This window comes from Bubalus kerabau, chromosome 3, assembly GCF_029407905.1.
Source record: "Bubalus kerabau isolate K-KA32 ecotype Philippines breed swamp buffalo chromosome 3, PCC_UOA_SB_1v2, whole genome shotgun sequence".
NCBI lineage: Eukaryota > Metazoa > Chordata > Mammalia > Artiodactyla > Bovidae > Bubalus > Bubalus kerabau.
Window position 1 is genome coordinate 152,119,983 of NC_073626.1, and position 18,547 is coordinate 152,138,529.

Genomic DNA, 18,547 nt, shown 5'->3' on the forward strand with positions numbered 1-18,547 from the left:
TTTGTAGTAGAGCCTGAAGTCAGGTAGGTTGATTCCTCCAGTTCCATTCTTCTTTCTCAAGATCGCTTTGGCTATTCGAGGTTTTTTGTTTTTCCATACAAATTGTGAAATTATTTGTTCTAGCTCTGTGAAGAATGCTGTTGGTAGCTTGATAGGGATTGCATTGAATCTATAGATTGCTTTGGGTAGTATACTCTCTATATACTCTTAAAAACATAATTTGTCCTGGGTTCCCCTGGTAGCTCAGTGGTAAAGAATCTGCCTATCAATGTGAGGAGACATGGGTTCCATCCCTGGTCTGGGAAGATCCCACATGCGGTGGAGCAACTAAGCCCATGAACTGTAGCCTGGCAGGTTCTTCTGTCCATTGGATTCTCCAGGCAAGAATACTGGAGTGGGTTGCCATTTCCTCCTCTAGGGGATCTTCCCGACCTACAGATCGAACCTGAGTCTCTTATGTCTCCTGCATTGGCAGGCAGATTCTTTACCACTGTGCCACCTGGGAAGCCCTAACTAAGCCCCTGCACCACAAATATTGAGCCCGTGCTCTAAGCCTGGGAGCCGCAGCTACTGAACCTATATGACCTAGAGCCTGTTCTCCACAAGAGAAGCCTGAGCACCACAACGAAGAGTAGCCTCCACGCACCACAACTAGAGAAAAGCCTGCAAAGCAACGGAGACCCAGCACAGGCATAAATAAACAAATAAAGTTATATTTAAAATTTAATTTGCTGTAAACCTATCTTTTAATTCATTATCCTAATCTATTCATTTTTTAAAAACAAATATGGACTGAACGACCACCAAGTACCATGCTAGCTGCTAGTGAACTGGTGAACAAAGATGCTGTGGTCCAGTTTCTTATCAGATTACCCTTTAAGGTAGTTCCTAATTACAATATTGCTACCATTTTTCGATATCTAGGCCTAAAAGGTTAAGATAACATATAACTTCTCGTTCATTGAACAAATCCTTAATAGTTTACCTTCCCAATAGCTCTAGTACAGCTGGATCACTGAGATATTCTCACAAACATTTTTCAATTTCCTCTTTTTCTAAACATATTCCTTGAGCCCCATTCCAAGTGCTTTAAATTTCTGTTGAATACCTTCAGTGTTTTCCATTTCCCACTTCTCTGTTCACTTTCAGTGTGTTCAGAACCCATAGGCCAATATGCAGCATCCTCCTGGATCAGGCCCCGCCCACCTCTTTTGCAGCCACTCTCTTGTGTTGCTGTTTCATTTATATTTCCGTTCCAAGCAGACTGGTCTCCTTGCTGCTCTCTGGGCACAGATTTCACTTTCTTACCTCTGTGCCTCTGCGCTTGCTCTGTGTTATGGGGAAATATTCGCTCCTTTTCTTTTCTTATTCATTGGAACCCAAGCTCAAATGCCTCTTTCTCTCTGACCCCTTTTATCTCTATTCAGCATAACCTCTTCTACTTGGGAATTGCTATAGGGATTTGTTGAAATCACTGAAATGTTTTCCTAGAGCTTTGTGATCATCTCTTGTTGTACTTGTCACATACTATCTGCATTTATCTTTTCTGTTAGCAATATTAATGCATAAGACAAACAGCTCCAATTCAAATTACCTTTTCTATACAACATATCTTTTTTTATTGCCCAAGTACATCAAGTTATTTTATACTGTTAGTTTTTTTTATACACTCTTATGAGAGTATGACACAAAGAATATAGATTGCTCACCAAGTAACTGAGTCAGAACTCAGTATATAAATACTTTTAATAATCTTCAGTCAGTTCAGTTCAGTCGCTCAGTCATGTCCGACTCTTTGCGACCCCATAAATCGCAGCACGCCAGGCCTCCCTGTCCATCACCAACTCCCGGAGTTCACTCAGACTCACGTCCATCGAGTCAGTGATGCCACCCAGCCATCTCATCCTCTGTCGTCCCCTTCTCCTCCTGCCCCCAATCCCTCCCAGCATCAGAGTCTTTTCCAATGAGTCAACTCTCTGCATGAGTTGGCCAAAGTACTGGAGTTTCAGCTTTAGGATCATTCCTTCCAAAGAACACCCAGGGCTGATCTCCTTCAGAATGGACTGGTTGGATCTCCTTGCATCTTAATTATTCATAAACCCAGAAAGACATGCATTGTGGGCTTATAATGTTCCATGTTAGTCAGTTTATGGTTTTTAAATTTTACTTATTATTTCCTTTTGAATTCAGAAGATATTAAGAAGCCAGTATGTACATTGAAGTGTTCAGGAATAAAGGAGAGTGATGTCTGCAATTTATTGCCTTGTGTGTTATGAAAGTGTTACTGGTTATGAGTATACTGAAGGATAGATGGGAGTCATTTGTATTATTCTTGCAACTTTTTTGTTAGATTGAAATTGCTTAATGATAAAAATTTTTTTAAATTAACCTGAAATATAAATATATTTCCTTCAAGTCTTTGTGTTGAAAGTAATGCCTAGGGAGTTCCTCTTGGTCCACTGGTTAGGTCTCTATGCTGTCACTGCTGAAGGCCCTGGTTCAATCTCTGGTTGGGGAACTAAGACCCCACAAGGTGTTCAACTTGGCCAAAACAGAACAAAACAATACAGTATATTTATTCATCTTTAAAAATAATTTGGGTAGCTATTTATTTTTGCATCAGAAATAAATATTTTCCAACAAATACTGAGAACCTATTTTGTGCTAGGCTCTATTCAAGGTGCTGGGCATTGTTCCTGCCCTTATAGAGCTTATATTCTGTGAGGGAAGGAAAATGCTGAGAATAAACAAGCATACGATGGCATATCTGAAGATGATAAGGTTTAAAGTGATACATGAAGCAAAAACAACAGGTGGTTAGGGCTGGTGATAGTGTTCACCTGAGGAGAGAATCAGGGAAAATAAAGGAGTGAGCCAAGAATGTAGCCAGTGGAAGTGGTGTCTAGATGGTGGAATAACAGGTATAAAGTCCTTAAGTGCTTATCATGTTCAGGAAGCAGCAAGGGGACTGGAAGAGCTAGAAGAGAATATGGAGTTGGGAGAATGATTAGGGGTGAAGAGAATGATGGAGTAGGAGTAGTAGTTTAATCACTAAGTCGCGTCTGACTCTTGTGACTCCAAGGACAGTAGCCCGCCAGGCTCCTCTGTCCATGAGATTCTCCAGGTAAGAATATTGGAGTGGGTTGACATTTCCTTCTTCAAGGGATCTTCCCAACCCAGGAATCGAGCCAGGGTCACCTGCATTGCAGGCAGACTCTTTACCAACTGAGCTATGAGACCAGCTCCCCAAAGATGCCTTATATTATTTTTTGGACAGAGCTCTATAAGCCAGACTCAGGCAAAGATAAATAACAGTCCATTTTGATCTTGGGAATGTTGGACAGAACAGAAGAATTCTGTTTGAACTTCCCTGTTTGAATGATGTACTGGGTTCCAGATAATGTAAGACCTTACCAGACTTTGTAAGCTTATTGGCTTTTACTCCAAGTAAACCAGAAATGAATTGGAGGGTTTTGGGCAGGAAGTGAGATAATCTCATTTCTGAGGATAATTGTAGCTATGTTGTAGAAAACACTATAAGATGGATAAGACAAAGTTGGTAAGTGAATTCTGAAGCTACTATTATTATATAATCTAGTTGAGTTATATAATCTAGTGGCAGCTTGAAAACCAGGTTGCTATCTGTAGAGGTGAAGTGAAGAGTGGCTAAAATTTGAGACTATTCTGAAGATAGAGGAGACAGGACTTATTAATAGATGGTATGTTGGTAGTAATAGAAAGTGGCAAATCAAGGAAGATTCTAAAGCTTTTCACTAAGATGGGGAATACCGCATGGGGAAGAGACTTTGGAAAGCGAAACCAGAATTTCCATTTGGGATATGTTATGTTTGAGCTAACTTTGAGACATACAAAAGAATAATTTCACTAGAAACTTAGGTATATGAGCTTGGAGTTCAGGGGAGAGAACTATGTTAGAGAACAGATTTGGGGGTAATCAGTATATAGATGGTATTTAAAGTAATGAAACTGGATGAGATCCTCTAGTAAATGATGAAAAGATAAACAGACATCTAAGCTTCAGAACATAAAAGAGGAGATTAAAAAAAAAAGACAACAACGACAGAGAATGTAGAGGTCTGAGGAAATTGGTTGAAGGAGGAGAGAAGAAAAAGTTTTGTCAAATGCAACTGATAGGTCAATTAATTTAAGGGCTGAGAATTCAGTTATGAAATGGGCAGGGGATGAACTACTGCTTTGATCAGAGGAGCTTTGGTGGAGTGATAAAAGTGGAAGGCCAGTAGGCTCAAGAAGAAGAGGAATTGAAGACAGTAGTGGATACAGTGCTTTCAAAGAGCTTCTCTGAGAAGGGGCACAGAGGATTGGGGAAGAGCTAGAAGGGACAGTGGGGTCAAGAGGGTTTGTTTTTTTTAATACACAGGAGAAATTATAAGAAGGATGTATATTGATGAAAATGATCAAGTAGAGAGGGAAAATTAACAATGCTATGAGTGGAGGAATTGCAGAAACTATGTTCTTGAGGAGGTGAAAGTGTTAGTCGCTCAGTTGTGTCCGACTCTTTGTAACCCCATGAACTGTAACCTGCCAGGCTTCTCTGTCCATGGGATTTTCCAGACAGGAATACTGGAGGGGGTTGCCATTTCCTTCTCCAGGGAATTTCCCAACCCAGGGATCGAACCTGGGTCTCCTGCATTGCATGCAGACTCTTTACCATCTGAGCCACCAGGGACACTCTTGAGGGGATGAAGGGGAATGGAATCCATGGACAAGTGAGCAAGGTGGCCTCAGCCAGCTTTTCCATAGCAACCAGAGGAAAGGTGAAATATGTGAGCAGAGGAATAAGCTGACAGAGAGGAAAAGAGTGCTTATGAAATCTCTCTTCTAATTTCTTTTATTCTTTCAGTGAAATGGAAAGCAAAGACGTCCTCTGAGAGTGAGATGAGGCAGGAAGTGTTGGAGATTTTAGAGTAGAAAAGAAAGTGTAAGATAATTATCCAGCAGAGAAAGTAAATGTCTGAGAGAAAAATGTTATTATTAATATATTAGTATAAAATATTATTAAACATAATAATACACTAACTAGATTAAGGATATGCAAGGTCACAAATTTAAATTCAGACCAGCCTCTGTTTTTCAGCCGCTGTCAGCTGTGCAGGTGTCACAATATAGACTGAACAATGGGTTTCACCAAGGTTGAGGTTGGCATGTGAATACTACAGACGTAGTATTCAAAAAGGGGCAAGATATGCAGGGGTGTGATTATCATTATGGACTGTGGAAGTTAAACCAGATAAAGTGTGAAGGGAGGGCACAAAGGGGCAGTGAAGAATCAAATGGATCTGGGATCACAGGTTTGCAGAGCTGTTGGATCAAGTGACTAAAGTGAGTGAGGTAGAAAGTTAGGAAATGCTATGATGTTTGAATTTGAGATTTTAGAGGATATGCAGTTATTAAGAATAACAATAAGACTCTTGAGAGTCCCTTGGACTGCAAGGAGATCCAACCAGTCCATCCTAAAGGAGATTAGTCCTGGGTGTTCATTGGAAGGACTGATGCTGAAGCTGAAACTCCAATACTTTGGCCACCTCATGCAGAGTTGACTCATTGGAAAAGACCCGGATGCTGGAAGGGATTGGGGGCAGGAGGAGAAGGGGATGACAGAGGATGAGATGGCCCGATAGCATCACTGACTTGATGGACATGAGTTTGGGTAAACTCCGTGAGTTGGTGATGGACAGGGAGGCCTGGCTTGCTGCAATTCATCGGGTCTCAAAGAGTCGGACACGACTGAGCGACTGAACCAAACTGAACTGAACTGAAGAATGACAATGTCTAGGGGTATGTCCACATGAGTAGGTGGCTGAAGTAAGATTAAAGGACATGATCATTGGAGTAGAAGAGGCCATGGTACTGTGAGTTCAGGATATTGGAAGGATCATTTTTATGGATTTTTGAATCTTTAATACCTGTGAGGGTGAGTAATCTGCAAATCCACAGATGATGACAGCAAGGAGAGACAGCAGTTGAAATGCTTTGATGGCAGGAACTTCAAAGCTGGAGTGTTCCAGGAGGGAGAAGAATGTTCTGGAAGTGACTCAATTCATCTCCAGACCTTGTGTTATAGGAGGTGTGGAAAGTAAACAGGTCATACTTGAGGGAGACACAGAGTTCTCAGGGAAAGACCAAATTTCAGTTAGAGTAACAAGATGCAGGGACCTTGAAAAGATTAAGGATATACACTTTCTCTGTCTCTGTTCAATGCAGATTCCTTTTAAAAATTAAGAAAAAAGTTTTAAAAAAGAGAGATTAAGAAGAGTACCTTCTACTGCAAACTGCTTGTCTTTTAAGAATGTTGCCACCCATCATTTACTACATTAGCTGGAGACTAAATGTTTATGAAGTAATCTATATTTCCCTTAAAAAGCATAGATTTTTTTGTAATAGAAATTTCAGTTGCATGCTCTAATGAACTGTAATGTAAGACATATGAGCTAATTAATCTAGAAGGCTGATACAAGAACAAGATTTTTTTGGTAGCCAATCAGATTCTCTGTGTATGATTATCTGAACAGATAAGGATCAGTATTATGTAAATAAAACAGGAATAGCAAGATACTTGGATACATAGTTGTCTCACCTAAAAGTAGTTTCTTTTTTTTCCAAATGAGAATAATCACAATTACATGGATTGATTTTCAAATAAGACTTCTGAAGACAGATGACTTCTTTTAGATTAAAAAAAAAAACTCAATTTCATACACACAACAACTTGAAGGGATCGCAAGGAAATTGAGTGAAAAAAGCCAAAGCTACTTTGGTTCCATTTTTATAACATTCTTGAAATAACACAATTATAAAGATGGGAACAGGTTAAGGGTTAGGAACTGGAGGGAAGGGTGAGTGTGGCTACAACGGGTAGCAAGAAGGAAACTTGTGGTTATGAAACAGTTCTGTATTTGATTGTGGTGGTAGTTACCTGAAGCTACACATGAGATAAAATTCCATAGACCCACACACACACACACATCTGTGTGTAAATGGTGACATCTGAATAAGCTCTGTGGATGATACTATTGTCAACTTCCTGGTTCTGTTACTGTACAATAGTTACACAAGTGTCAATAATAGGTGAGGAAGAAGGAAGGCTTCATGGAGGTGTCCCTGTATATTTATGCACAACCTCATGTGGAAATACAAAAGTAAACATTTACAAAAGTCCTGCTAGCTTTCCCAAGAAACACAAAAAACAAGAAATCATAAGAATCAATGGATGCATGATATAGAAATAAAATAGTGGGTCATGGGTGAAGAATGGTATGAAGTTCAAGAGTAACATTTAAAGAAGTCTTCCTATTTTCACGTTGTTTAACAGAAACAGTTGACTGCTATTCCAATTGACTTTCCTATATTTAAGAAACTAGGAAATTACTTTTAATACTTTCCACAAATTTTTATTTTCTTGGCTCCAAAATCAATGCAGGTGGTAACTGCAGCCATGAAATTAAAAGGCACTTGCTCCTTAGAAGAAAAAAGATGACAAACTTAGACAGCATATTAAAAAGCAGAGACACTACTTTGCCAATAAAGGTCTGTCTAGTCAAAGCTATGGTTTTTCCAGTAGTCATGTATGGATGTGAGAGTTGGACCATAAAGAAAGCTGAGCACTGAAGAACTGATGCTTTTGAACTGTGGTGTTGGAGAAGACTCTTGAGAGCCCCTTGCACTACAAGGAACTCAAACCAGTCAATCCTAAAGGAAATCCTAAATATTCATTAGAAGGACTGAGGCTGAAGCCAAAACTCCAATATTTTGGCCACCTGATGCAAAGAACTGACTCATTAGAAAAGATGAAGGCAGGTGGAGAAGGGGATGACAGAGGATGAGATAGTTGGATAGCATCACTGACTCGATGGACAGGAGCAAGGTCCTGGAGTTGGTGATGGACCGGGAAGCCTGGTGTACTCCAGTGCATGAGGTTTCAGAGTTGGACACAACTGAGTGACTGACAAATTTGTCTCATCAACCCATCTACTGAGTTTTTTTTGCTACACTCTTGACATGATTGTCTTTGGAAATGGCTTCCATACAATATACGTTTCAATGCAGAAGAACTGTTAATGCTTCTTTTAGCAGATAACAATAGTGATATGGTCCATTGCTTTTGTTTTTGCCTTGGGTGTTTGGAAGTTCAGAGCTAATACATAAGAAATACAAAAAGATTTTCAGAGCAAAAGGGCTAAAACCCTAAAATACAAAAAGTTCAGAGCAAAAGGAATTACTTTCATACATAAGTGCATAAATAAGATAAAGATTTTCAAAATGTCATTAGAGGTAAATGAGGAGTACTCTGTCACTTACCCTGACTTTGGTTCTTCTGCGGCCCTCTCAATTTCAGTCTTTCAGGGATTAACCTTATCTTGTTACCACCTCTAATGTGCATTTTACTTTAGCCAGCTTATTTCTTATTTCCAGAGCACCTTGCCTCTGTTCAGCTCTCTTCCAACTCAGAATATCTCTCTGAGAAAATAATCTTTTTAGTTTCACGAGTTACCTAAAGGAGAAATGGGGAAAGATATCTATAGCAGGTCCAGGTCCTAAGAAAGAGTGCAGCTTTTCTTAAGGCAACCTTTACTAACATGTTCACAAGGCTATGTGCTAGTGTTTGGGTGAAGTTATTTATTTAAATTCTTACAATTATAGTATTCAGAAGGGAAGATCTGAAGAGAAAGAATCTGCTTAACTTCAAGCAACTGGTCAGGAATGGATCCAAGGGCTTCTTTTGTTGTGGAGCTCAGGCTGCAGGGCGTTCGGGCTTCAGTGGTTCCGGCACGTGAGTTCAGCTGTTGCAGCTCCCAGGCTCTAGAGCACAGGCTCAATAGTTGTGGCACATGGGCTTAATCACTCTGAGGCATGTGGGACTGTCCATGGATCAAATCCACGTTCCCTGCATTGGCAGGTGGATTCTTTACCAGTGAGCCTCCAGGGAAGCCCTGGCTCATACTTTTTATTTATTTTTTTAATTTAAAATTTTTTTTATTTTATTTTTAAACTTTACAATATTTTGCCAAATATGGCTCATACTTTTTAAACTAAAAACTATGTTGCACTGAAAATATAAAAGACTTCAGTGACTCAATAGGGGCAGGAGATGATGGTGCCCAGCTGACATGCCCAAATGCACCAGATGCACAGTGGCAAATTGTGAGTGTCCACCAGACATGCTAGTGCCCAGTGGGTACTGGTGGAAGGTGGCAAGGGCACAACAGATTTGGTAGCATCCAGCAGGTGCCACCATGCTAAGGTGTTCAGTAAGGCAGTTATGAAGCTTGTCAGGAAGGATATGCATATGCCTCTGGAGTTCCCTGAGGAGCCCCAGAACATTACTGAGGGCAGAGTGGGGGAAATACCCTAAGTAGGAACTTGGAGGTCTTGTCTGAAGGTGATGGTGGAGGAGGAGGAGACATTAGTGAGATTTGGCTTTCTGCTGTTATTGTCTGTCCATCTGTTCCTACAATCTGGTAGAAAGCCTGGAGTAACTCAGGTTACACAGATAAAACATTAGAGATACACTGTATAATGAAGCCCATCCTTAATATATTGCTTGAGGTCAAACATTAAAAAAAAAATTAGAAAAAAAAATGTGACCTGGTGTTATTCCTATAGGAATGCTGTAACTTTTTTTTTTTTTTTTAACAAAGAAAACGGAGTTTTGTACTTTTGTACAGTTCAGTTCAGTTCAGCCGCTCAGTCATGTCTGACTCTTTGTGACCCCATGAACCACAGCATGCCAGGCCTCCCTGTCCATCACCAACTTCCAGAGTCCACCCAAACCCATGTCCATTGAGTCGGTGATGCCATCCAACCATCTCATCCTCTTGTCGTCCCCTTCTCCTTAATCTTTCCCAGCATCAGGGTCTTTTCTAATGAGTCAGCTCTTCGCATCAGATGGCCAAAGTGTTGGAGTTTCAGCTTCAACATCAGTCCTTCCAGTGAACACCCAGGACTGATCTGCTTTAGGATGGACTGGTTTGATCTCTTGCAGTCCAAGGAACTCTCAAGAGTTTTCTCCAACACCACAGTTCAAAAGCATCAATTCTTTGGTGCTCAGCTTTCTTTATAGTCCAACTCTCACATCCATATATGACTACCGGAAAAACCATAGCCTTGACGAAATGGACGTTTGTTGACAAAGTAATGTCTCTGCTTTTTAATATGCTGTCTAGTTTAGTCATAACTTTGCTTCCAAGGAGTAAGCGCCTTTTAATTTCATGGCTGCAATCACCATCTGCAGTGATTTTGGAGCCCCCAAAAATAAAGTCAGCCACTGTTTCCACTGTTTCCCCATTTATTTGCCATGAAATGATGGGACTAGATGCCATGATCTTAATTTTCTGAAAGTTGGGCTTTAAGCCAACTTTTTCACTCTCCTCTTTCACTTTCATCAAGAGGCTCTTTAGTTCTTCACTTTCTGCCATAAGGATGGTGTCATCTGCATATCTGAGATTTTTGATATTTCTCCCAGCAATCTTGATTCCAGCCTGTGCGTCTTCCAGTCCAGCGTTTCTCATGATGCACTCTGCATATAAGTTAAATAAGCAGGGTGATAATATACAGCCTTGATGTATTCCTTTTCCTATTTGGAACCAGTCTGTTGTTCCATGCCCACTTGTAACTGTTGCTTCCTGACCAGCATACTGACCTCATTTCTCAAGAGGCAGGTCAGGTGGTCTGGTATTCCCATCTCTTTCAGAATTTTCCACAGTTTATTGTGATCCACACAGTCAAAGGCTTTGGCATAGTCAATAAAGCAGAAATAGATGTTTTTCTGGAACTTTCTTGCTTTTACCATGATCCAGCGGATGTTGGCAATTTGATCACTGGTTCCTCTGCTTTTCTAAAACCAGCTTGAACATCTGGAAGTTCATGGTGCATGTATTGGTGAAGCCTGGCTTGGAGAATTTTGAGCATTACTTTACTAGCGTGTGAGATGAATGCTAAGCCATGCCGTGTGGGGCCATCCAAGATGGATGGATCATGGTGGAGAGGTCTGACAAAATGTGGTCCACTGGAGAGGGGAATGGCAAACCACTTCAGTATTCTTGCCTTGAGAACCCCATGAACAGTATGAAAAGGCAAAATGATAGGATACTGAAAGAGGAACTCCCCAGGTCGGTAGGTGCCAATATGCTACCGGAGATCAGTGGAGAAATAACTCTAGAAAGAATGAAGGGATGGAGCCAAAGCAAAAACAACACCCAGTTGTGGATGGGACTGGTGATAGAAGAGAGGGTCGATGCTGTAAAGATCAATATTGCATAGGAACCTGGAATGTTAGGTCCAGGAATCAAGGCAAATTGGAAGTGGTCAAACAGGAGATGGCAAGAGTGAATATCAACATTCTAGGAATCAGCGAACTGAAATGGACTGGAATGGGTTAATTTAACTCAGATGACCATTATATCTACTACTGCAGGCAGGAATCCCTCAGAAGAAATGGAGTAGCCATCATAGTCAACAAAAGAGTCCGAAATGCAGTACTTGGATGCAATCTGAAAAATGACAGAATGATCTCTGTTCATTTCCAAGGCAAACCATTCAATATCACTTTTGTACAAGCCACATCCAAATAATCCTGTAATTCATTCTTAATGTAAGAAGAAATGATCCTCCACACCCCATAAATAGCTTTAATAAAAATGTGATAGCTGAACAGGTGCAAATTGACAAGGAAACTATAGTGGGGTCACTGTGTAAGTGATGGGTAAATAGAAATTAACTGACTGATCAATTTCAGTGAAGAAGAAAATGACTTTTTGGGAGGTGAGAAAACCACTTAGAAAAGTTCTTTTGGTATTTGATTTAGTGATTAATTTTGCAGAAATATGGCATGCCCCTGTACAGAGGCAGTGCTATAGCTGTGTAGCCAGCATCGTCTTTTTATATGAAGGAGGCAGGATAACAAAGAATTATGGTTCAAAAATAACTGCTTTAAGTGGGCTGGCCTTGATGGGATGCAGGCAGGAAACAGCTTGACTTAGTCTCACCACTCTCCTTTGGAGAGTCTCTCTGTTGAATATCTTCCCTCCTGGATCAAATCTTTCATCATTTACATAATGAAATTTCCAGTCACTGTTAGGTAGTAAAAACATTCCTGTTACTTTAATGCCTATTAAAGCATTTCTTAAAAGCATATACACCATTCTCCCCGCCCCCACCCCCAAATTTTACTCAATATAGTTTTCTACTTCTCATTACGTAAAATATGAGTAGTAGAGTTAAATAGACATAGAAACTGGAAGTTGTGAAAAATGACCCTTTCATGTGTTGACTTTGTCCCTTGTCTGATGGAATACGTCTTGGATTAGAGGGGTCTTCCTGACAGAGAACATCTCCAGTTAATAAGTGATTTAATGGCTGTCCTGTTCCAAAATAGCACTATTAAAGGGAACCACCCGTGCATTTGCTTTACATAATTAGAGCTTGCAACGTGAGATAATAAGTGCCAGTAATTAAGTAAATTGGGGTCTTTTTTCTTGGAGGAGCACTTTTATTTTACTTCTGGAAGCACGTTAATCCCTCGTTCACTCTCCACTTCAAAGGCTTGGGTCGTTGCAATGACATTCTTAGGTCTGCTTGCAGTCTTCTGCACATTCAGCTCTGCTGTCTTGCTGTGCCACAGGGAGTCTCTAGAGACCAACTCGAATTTCTCCTTTCAGGCAGGCCATTTTCATGACATTCAAGGTATTTGTTAAGAGGCCAATTCTTATATTTTCCTTTCTAAAATTATTTTAGACCTGTCAATACAGTGACATGCATCTTTAGGATGACAGACAACCAAATAAAAGCTCAGGTAAAAGCCATGATCATTCACTCCCTGATATCTTTTATATTAAATTCTGAAAGAAATTTTCAGAAAGAACTCACCACTAATATTTAAAGAAAAGTTAAGTGAAGAAATCAAAGATATTTGCTGTGATACACACACATACACACACACATATAAAAAGAGCTTATGTTAATTATTGATAATTATTTGATATATATGTTAGGTATTTAGAATAGGAAAAAGGAGTCCAAAATGGCTGTGGCTAAAAGACAAAGAAAGGGGAAAGGCCATGAAAATGGAGCAAAAGAAAATCCATGGACTGGAGTGAGAACTTCAGGTGAAACAAACATGGCCCCTTCTTGGCTAGCCCAGTTTGCATAGGGCAGGCTCAAGGCGGGTAGGAGACAAACGTATAAAAGGAGGAAGCCAAGATGGATTGAGGCTTCTCCTTTGGGGTCAGCGCGTCCTCATGCCTTGAGGGTATACTATCCTTTATTTGCCAAATAAAACTGAGCTGTAACCAAGTTGTAACACAGGTCCACCAATTCAAATCGGTGAGCGAGAACCAAGAAAATTACACATTCCCCTGACATATCTGGTGCCATTTCTTGGATTTAACCTGGCTGAAATAACCTTAGGTCACCTCCGTGACGCGGAGGCTAAGCACAGTAGAACACCAACTCAGTAAAATCTCACGTGATGGAAGCTGAACGCAGCACAGTGGAAGTGACAAGAAGCCCAGAGTGCTGGAAACTGGGACAACAAAAACAAACTCAGCAGAAAGCTTGCATGGCTTAGTCTCAGATTCTAGAAGACCTCTAGTTAAGGTAGGAGGTCCTCGCCCCTATGCTGGAAAAACATATGGCTAACAAAATCTTAATTCCTTTACAATCTCTTGTATCTTGTTTTCTCAAACCCTCTGTGAACAGGCAAGTGGCAGTGGTTGCAATTGAGGGGCTCTAGCAGGGGCTGGAGAAGGCAATGGCACCCCACTCCAGTACTCCTGCCTGGAAAATCCCATGGACGGAGGAGCCTGGTAGGCTGCAGTCCATGAGGTCGCTAAGAGTCGGACACGACTGAGCGATTTCACTTTCACTTTTCACTTTCCTGCATTGGAGAAGGAAATGGCAACCCACTCCAGTGTTCTTGCCTGGAGAATCCCAGGGATGGGGGAGCCTGGTGGGCTGCCGTCTATGGGGTCACACAGAGTCGGACATGACTTAAGTGACTTAGCAGCAGCAGCAGCAGCAGCAGGGGCTACTCCCCAGTGTGTCCCGAAGGCTCCACTATCTGCTGCATCTTATTACCTGTTGTCCAAGTGGGTGAGAGTTCTTCTGTCCTTAATCTTTGTGCCAAAGATCAGGCCAATGAAGACTGTGAGCACAGGTCAGGTATTTAGCAGATTTTTCAGCAGGTTATGAAGGGGATTCCTCGGCACATTTTCCCACTGCTTTTTCGTCCCATCCTTCAGCTCTTCTCTCCATCTATGCCACTGCTTACAAAGTATTGGGCAGGTCATCATCTTTCCATTTCTGAAAGTTGTGTTTGAAACTGTTTACCTAAGATTGGGACTCAAACCCATGTGGCAGGGACTCTGTACTATGCTTAGTCAGTCAGTTGTATCCAACTGGGACTTGAGCCCAGCCAAAACCAATGGTGCTTTGTTTCAGGACCTAATGAAGCTCAGGTCCTTGATGTCTCATTGCAAAAAAATTCAGTGAGGGACATAGGTAAGAGGTACATTTGTTTGGAGTCAGAGAGAAGCACAGTTCACAGAGTGTGTGCCATTGCTGAGGGTGTATGCAGTGGCCATGAAATGTGGTGTGGTTAGCTTTGTGAGCTGGGTAATGAGTTGGAGGATCATTCCAACAATTGGGGAACCACCCACTCCTTGGTCTTTTGATAGTGCCTGGGAACTGTCATGGTGCCTCTGGGCATGTCATTTAGCTTGCAGATTGAGAATCAAGGTTTAGTTGAATTTGACTTGTCTGTCATCTTGGACCCATTTGATTTTAATTGGTTTATGTTATGCTCTTGGGCTATGTCATTCTTTCAAAACTTGTTCCCTGCCCTCTTCCCTCCTGTTTCATGCTCTTTTCCTGAGCCCTGTCCAGGCTCACAGTGTTGCCTCTACAATCTTCTGAAGGGAAAACCAGAAAATAGCTAGCCCTTGGGAGGGAAATACTGTATAATATCCAATCTCTCTAGAGATTCAGGCCTTCATCTTCCATGTTCCCTACAACATGTGTGTCAACAGCACCTCTCAGTGGACTCACTAGGGCAGGTGACAGGCACACAATGCCTGCTAGAAGTCCACCTGTTGGTGGCATCCCTTCAAGGGCAATTGGGCTTCCAGGGATAATGTTTGCCACTTTGGGTGTTAGCCCCAAAGGCCGTTTGGGCCCAAACCCTTACCACCCTTCTCCTAAAGTTACGAACATACCCCTGGATCGAATCCCCACTCCACTTTTATGGAACATCTGGTCTGTTGCCTCTTATTGATTTGTTCTTAAGCTACTTACTAACTCCTACAACCAGGACCATGCCCCTTGTAGGCAACATCGCTCCACCCTACTTATTATTAAAATACTCTTAATGCCCCTAACAGGACCAGAAAACCCACTCCTTTGTCATTCAGTTTAGCTCAGTTCAGTCACTCAGTCGTGTCTAACTCTTTGTGACCCCATGAATTGCAGCACGCCAGGCCTCCCTGTCCATCACTAACTCCTGGAGTTCACTCAAACTCACGTCCATTGAGTCGGTGATGCCATCCAGCCATCTCATCCTCTGTCATTCCCTTCTCCTCCTGCCCCCAATCCCTCCCAGCATCGGAGTCTTTTCCATTGAGTCAACTCTCCACATGAGTTGGCCAAAGTACTGGAGTTTCAGCTTTAGCATCATTCCTTCCAAAGAACACCCAGGACTGATCTCCTTCAGAATGGACTGGTTGGATGTCCTTGCAGTCCAAGGGACTCTCAAGAGTCTTCTCCAACACCACAGTTCAAAAGCATCAGTTCTTCAGCGCTCAGCTTTCTTCACACTCCAACTCTCACATCCATACATGACTACTGGAAAAACCATAGCCTTGACCAGATGGACCTATTTTGGCAAAGTAATATCTCTGCTTTTGAATGTGCTATCTAGGTTGGACATAACTTTACTTCCAAGGAGTAAGCCTCTTTTAATTTCATGGCTGCAATCACCATCTGCAGTGATTTTGGAGCCCCCCAAAATAAATTCTGACACTATTTCCACTGTTTCCCCATCTATTTCCCATGAACTGATGGGACCAGATGCCATTATCTTAGTTTTCTGAATGTTGAGCTTTAAGCCAACTTTTTCACTCTCCTCTTTCACTTTCATCAAGAGGCTTTTTAGTTCCTCTTCACTTTCCCTGTAATATTTTCTACCCCCACAGCAGTCAAGTTACCAGGACACGACTCCTGGATTCACTACTCATAAATCAAGCCATGAAAGAAAACAGAAGAGGACATTCAGTACACCTGTGAGCCCCTGGGAGCTCTCAGATACCTATATAGGACTACAAATGTGTGTGTGTGCCATTCAAATAAACACCCCCAAAATTAAGTTTCTGGGGATAACTTTTCTCAGGATAGCTCTAAAGAGCCAACATAACTTGGTAGGGATTGTACTCCAAAATAGATAGGAGATAGATCTGATCCCTGAACAAGGAGGGTCTTGAGCCATTTTGAATGAGACATGTTGTTTCTGGGTAAGTACTTCTGCTAACTTAAAGAAAGTCTCACAGTCCTCATGATAAACATTCAAATCCTATGGAATATCAAAGAATGAGCTGGAGAGTTCTCAGGGTGGCTACACTCTCTCTTTGAGGGATCCTTCTCCTGGCAAGGGGGGCATTTGGAGTTGGCTGAAGCTGAAACTCCAATACTTGGGCCACCTCATGCGAAGAGTTGACTCATTGGAAAAGACCCTGATGCTGGGAGGGATTGGGGGCAGGAGGAGAAGGGGAAGACAGAGGATGAGATGGCTGGATGGCATCACTGACTCGATGGACATGAGTTTGAGTGAACTCCAGGAGTTGGTGATGGACAGGGAGGCCTGGTGTGCTGTGATTCATGGGGTCACAAAGAGTCAGACATGACTGAGCAACTGAACTGAACTGAACTGAATTCCCCTACTAATTCCTGTTATCACCATATTGATGCTGCTTATGATTGCTCCATGTATTATCAACTGTTTAGCCCATTTTGTCTCTCCCCAGGTCAACAAGCTATGAAATGCAGTGCTAGTTCAACAAGGATGCATAAAACTACATCCAACCACAGAAAATATTCCTCACCCTGAGATGCACACTGCTATAAGGACTCTGAGGCTTGAGACTAGCAAGAGGGGGAAGGCCCAATGCCCCTCACCCTCCCAGCTCAGCAGGAAGTAGCCAGAGAGACTGTGATGCCCCTACTCCCAACGATTTGCCCTCCCATCTCTTGAGGGGGGAATGTTAGGTAGTTAGAATAGGAAAAAGGAGTCCAAAATGGCAGGGGCTAAAAGACAAAGAAAGGGAAAAGTCTGGAAAACAGAACAAAAGAAAATCCATGGACTGGAGTGAGAACTTCAGGTGAAACAAATATGGCCTGTTCTTGGCTAGCCCACTTTTCATAGGGCAGGCTCAATGGGGGAGCAGACAAACATATAGAAAGAGGAAACCAAGACGGATTGAGGCCTCTCCTTTGGTGTCGGCCCACCGTCATGCCTCGAGGGTATACTATCCTTTATTTGCTAAATAAAACTGAGCTGTAACCCAGCTGTAACACTGGTCTGTCATTTCAAATCTTTGCTGTGGCAAGACAGAATGGAGGAAATTACACCCCCCCAAACATATATAATTACTGACAACTATGTATTTCATATATCTATATATACCTCTATCTATCCATACCTATATACAGAGAATAACTGCTACACATGCCAAATTCAGACAAGGGCACTAATGGACAGGCTGTTTAATCTCTATCATAGCTGGGGAGATGTTTTTAATCCCTGTTTTTAAAGAAAGGGAAAAAGAAATACAGCAGGATTGAGTGGCTTGCCTATAGTCTCATATCTAAATTTTTCTGACTTTTTAGCACCTAACCTTCTATCATAGCGGTCTGCTCAAAGAGCAAAACAAATGCAAATAACTTTCCTCAGTACTTTATAAAATGGTAGGCAAGCCATCATTTATTCAATAAATATTTAATTCATAATTGTATGTTCTACCTCATTTCAAAAAGAATGAAGAAGCTTATTAAAGCAAATAAAGTCAATAGGCTATGAAAGAGAAAACAAAGTACAGAGAAAATAAAGGCAAAATACGTGAGTCAAGAGAGAAAAAATACTAGAAGGTATGTAGAAAAGCTGTATTGCAAGTGTGGACCTGCTGCTGCTGCCACCGCCAAGTCGATTCAGTCGTGTCCGACTCTGTGCGACCCCATAGACGGCAGCCCACGAGGCTCCCCCGTCCCTGGGATTCTTCAGGCAAGAACACTGGAGTGGGTTGCCATTTCCTTCTCCAACGCATGAAAGTGAAAAGTGAAAGTGAAGTCCCTGAGTCTAGTCCGACTCTTAGCGACCCCATGGACTGCGGCCCACCAGGCTCCTCCGTCCTTGGGATTCTCCGGGCAAGAGTACTGGAGTGGGGTGCCATTGCCTTCTCCAGTGTGGACCTAAAGACTTACAAAATAAAGGGAATCCTCCTTACCTTTTAGTCACAGTGTTAAATTA